The 3,951-nt window shown below is 46.3% G+C and overlaps 1 long non-coding RNA gene across 2 annotated transcripts; it reads right to left on the bottom strand.

Moving 5' to 3' along the window:
- Nucleotides 1–628: 628 nt before the first annotated feature.
- LOC139020144 (uncharacterized) lies at nt 629–3,951 on the bottom strand. Of its 2 annotated transcripts, none has more exons than XR_011473198.1 (4): nt 3,771–3,951; nt 2,263–2,480; nt 2,130–2,178; nt 629–1,178 (listed from the first exon to the last, which is right to left on the bottom strand). It is a non-coding gene; the product is annotated as an uncharacterized lncRNA (long non-coding RNA). The 2 variants fall into 2 exon arrangements; XR_011473199.1 differs by lacking the exon at nt 3,771–3,951 and adding an exon at nt 3,143–3,433.

The following is a 3,951-nucleotide window of genomic DNA, read 5'->3' as shown; positions in this document are numbered from 1 at the left end:
CATCGCTGTTGTTTTTATATCATGTTTTTGTTGTTTTCATATCATGTTTTTGTTGTTTTCATATCATGTTTTGTCATTTTTATATCATGCCTCTGTTGTTGTTATATCCTTTTGTTACTATTTATTAATAAATTTATATATTATTTTCATATACATTTTACTAATTTCCTTTCATCTCTCACACTTCTATTATAGAGAAAGGGCAAATAGCAATATTAAAATATCTCTGCTAATTAATTCCCTTTTTAAAAAAATATATTTTATTGATTTTTTACAGAGAGGAAGGGAGAGGGATAGAGAGTTAGAAACATCAATGAGAGAGAAACATCAATCAGCTGCCTCCTGCACACTCCCCACTGGGGATGTGCCTGCAACCAAGGTACATGCCCTTGACCGGAATCAAACCTGGGACCCTTGAGTCCGCAGGCCGATGCTCTATCCAGTGAGCCAAACCGGTTAGGGCAATTAATTCCCTTTTAATGTGCATGAATTTTGTGCACCGGGCTACTAGTATATATATATATATATATATATATATATATATATATATATATATAGAGAGAGAGAGAGAGAGAGAGAGAGAGAGAGAGATGGAGACAGAGAAGGCAATTGAACTTTTGTGTAACAATTGTATATAAAAAGATCAGATATAAATAAAAGAAGATTCTATGGAAATAAACTGATATAAAATAAACTAAATGTGAAAGAAAAAAGTTATATGTGAAATAAACTAGTTGTCCTCCATCCTTTAAGAGTCTAAAGCATATAAGAAAGAATATTTTTACCCTATTAATGTAATAAGTTGTTTTTATGTACTCTTTTTTGCCTTATTGACTTTTTAGAGCATTTAAATGATAAACTGAGTCAAATTCTACAACCTCTGCTCAGGATAAAGGGCAGCCTGGTATTGGTTTCTCTGGTGGAACAGCACCCAACCCATTCCTCCCAGAGCAGATAAACCCTGCCCCAGGCCCTGGGCCTAGAGAAGCGGTGGGCCACGTGCCCACGGCCTCTGCCCTGGAGCACGGTAACGGCCACAGTTTGCAGAGGACTCGCCAAATATGCCCTGATCTCTGGGAGGGAAGAGGAGAGCAGAGCGGAGAGGTTTTCTTTCTCTGGCTCCGCAAGTTCCTCGGCATGGAGAGGCCAGCAGGTCAGGATGGATTCGATGGCACCGCCTGAAGAACCAAGAGTGGGCTTATGTGAACACTTTCAGGAAACAAATCAATGACACCAGCCACAGATACAAATGTGGCGCCATATCTCATGGGGAGTGTGGCCAGCCACCACGCATTCCTGGGAGCAAGCAGGCAATGTGAAGGTGTTGGGGACCCCTCCTCTATGACCCCTAGAACAACAGGTCTCTTATGGGCGTTCATGGTCTCCCTCCAGTCAGTCCCACTGAGTTCATCGTTTTGCAGACTACACTCCATCCAAGCACAGAACCTGGGAGTGGAGCCGACGGAGGCCTCTCCTCCCGGCTGCTGAGAGCGTGCTGTGTGCAGGAGGCAGGGAGCGGGAGGGTCTGGTGGGGTGTGCAGTGAACAGGTGGCCCCAAATCTATCTGTGTGGGGTGGAGTATGAATCTGAAAATATGCTCTGAAACTGAAATCTGAACCACATAAAGGAGGGACACGCTCTAAGGTAGTCTTCTCAAAAGTTCCCGAGCAAACCTCCCTGTCAGGAGTACCTGCGTGTGCGAGCACCAGAAGACGGGCGACAGGCGTGCTGGTCCCCCCACCCTCTCCACTCGCAAATGCACCAAAGTCTTGGTCTGAGGTGTTGATCATATGATAATGTTGTATGCTTTTGTATAATCATCCATGCTAGCTTTAACATAAATGTGTAGTTTGAAATTATCAGTTAAATTCCTTAACTGGTCCCTCAGAGAATCATGTAGTAAATTGCTGCTTCAGGAAGACACACTGTGACTTGTTTCTGTGACCCAGCCCTGGCCCCTGCACCCTCAGCAAGTCTGGTTTAACCAGAGTGGCCGCGGGCAGGCCTTCTGCCAAGAAACCAGCCCAGGCCACCATGGAGCAGGCTCCGCAGCCAGGGCCACCAAGCGCCCTCCTCCCCCCTACCCTTCCTTCACCCTCCCCCACCCCCCCCCCCCACCCGCTCCTCACCTCACGATCGATCGATCACCAAAGGACTGAGCAGCTAAAAAACTAAGACCTGAAGAAAAAGGGAAAACAAACAGCAAATTAAGTACAAGAAACACAAACGGGCACCTTTCTTGCCTCTTTCACTTGCTCTCACCTGAGGTCTGAGGTCCAGAGTTTTAGCTCAGGACTGGCCGGGCTTGCTGCCATTGCCCCCCTCTAGGGCCTGGTCTCCCGGACACCCAAAGAGGAAGAACTGTGGTCAGAGCCCACACATCTGGGACACAGAGCAGTGAATCTTGAGATCAAACAGCTCGTTTATCTTTGCGGAGTGGAGAGTCTCTTTCGTTTCTGGGCTCTGACATCCATTCCTTCCTATGGAGAGACCAGCAGATCAGGACGGATTTGATGTTGCTTTCTGAAGAGACAAGAGTGGACTTATGCCCTAGCCAGTTTGGCTCAGTGGATAGAGTGATGGCCTATGACCTGAAGGGTCCCTGGTTCGATTCCGGTCAAGGGCACATGCCCAGGTTGCAGACTCAATCCTCAATGGAGGGTGTGCAGGAGGCAGCTGATCGAGGATTCTTTCTCATCATTAATGTTTCTCTCTCCCCCTCTCCCTTCCTCTCTGAAATCAACATATACACTGAGTGGCCAGATTATTATGACCACCTGACATTTGTAGGCAAATTAGCTGTACACTGCGTTGTATGGGATATGCAAGCCGAAGGCCTGTTTAAATACCTTCGCTGTCTGTAGTTACCAAGATAAAATGTCTCCAATTCGCACAGGAACACACGGATTGGACAGTCGAGCATTGGGAAAAAGTCATGTGGTCCGATGAATCACGTTTCCAGTTGCATCATGCAGATGACAGAGTGAGAATTTGGCGGAAACAGCATGAAAGCATGCAACCCACATGCATGAGTACAACCCTTCAAGGTGGTGGGGGCAATGTTATGGTTTGGGGCATGTTTTCCTGGCATGATTTGGGCCCTTTAATTCATGTGGAACAACGTCTGAATAGCGCAACATACCTAAGTATCGTTGCTGATCAAGTTCATCCTATCATGTTGATGGCGTATCCCAATGGAGATGGCTTCTTCCAACAAGACAATGCGCCATGGCACGGTGCTCATATTGTGTAGGAGTGCTTTCAAGAGCATGAGGGAGACTTTACCTTGCTTAGGTGGCCCCCACCATCACCAGATCTCAATCCAATTGAGCATTTGTGGGACGAAGTTAAAAGAGCCATCAGGCAGCTGGTTCCACAATCATCAAATCTCACAGAACTGGACAGTGCTATTCATCAGGCATGGTGTTGGATTCCTCACATCACCTTTCAACATCTCGTGGAGTCAATGCCAAGAAGAATTGCCACAGTACTGAAAGCAAAAGATGGCCCAACGTAGTACTGATGGGGTGGTCATAATAATCTGGCCACTCAGCCGATATCCTACGTTCAAAGGCTGTTAAATCGCATTGTTTACCCATATCCTCAGGGGAAAAAATCACTTCTACTGTCGTGGTAAACAACCTGCTTCCCTATTTATAATGATCTGGCCCTCTGGCAACTTCAGTGCAAAATTATAGCTAATTTGCCTACAAATATCAGGTGGTCATAATAATTTGGCCACTCAGTGTATATATAAAGAAGGGACTTACATGAACACTTGCAGGGACGAAATCGAGGCAGCAGCAGGAAGTACAAAACAGCATCCGCACCTGGAACCCTCCTAGCACTGGATCTGCGGGGTCTGTTCCGTCAGGACATGGCAAGGATGGGGTTACTGGCAAACTGAACAGTCCCAGATGAAATGCCAACTCCGCTATCAGGGTCTCCTCA

The sequence above is a fragment of the Myotis yumanensis genome, unplaced genomic scaffold (genome assembly GCF_028538775.1).
Source record: "Myotis yumanensis isolate MYYU_CA2020_CCGP unplaced genomic scaffold, mMyoYum1.0.hap1 SCAF_11, whole genome shotgun sequence".
Classification (NCBI taxonomy): domain Eukaryota; kingdom Metazoa; phylum Chordata; class Mammalia; order Chiroptera; family Vespertilionidae; genus Myotis; species Myotis yumanensis.
The sequence above is the reverse complement of the archived record's forward strand: the minus strand, read 5'-3'. Positions and strand labels throughout refer to the sequence as shown.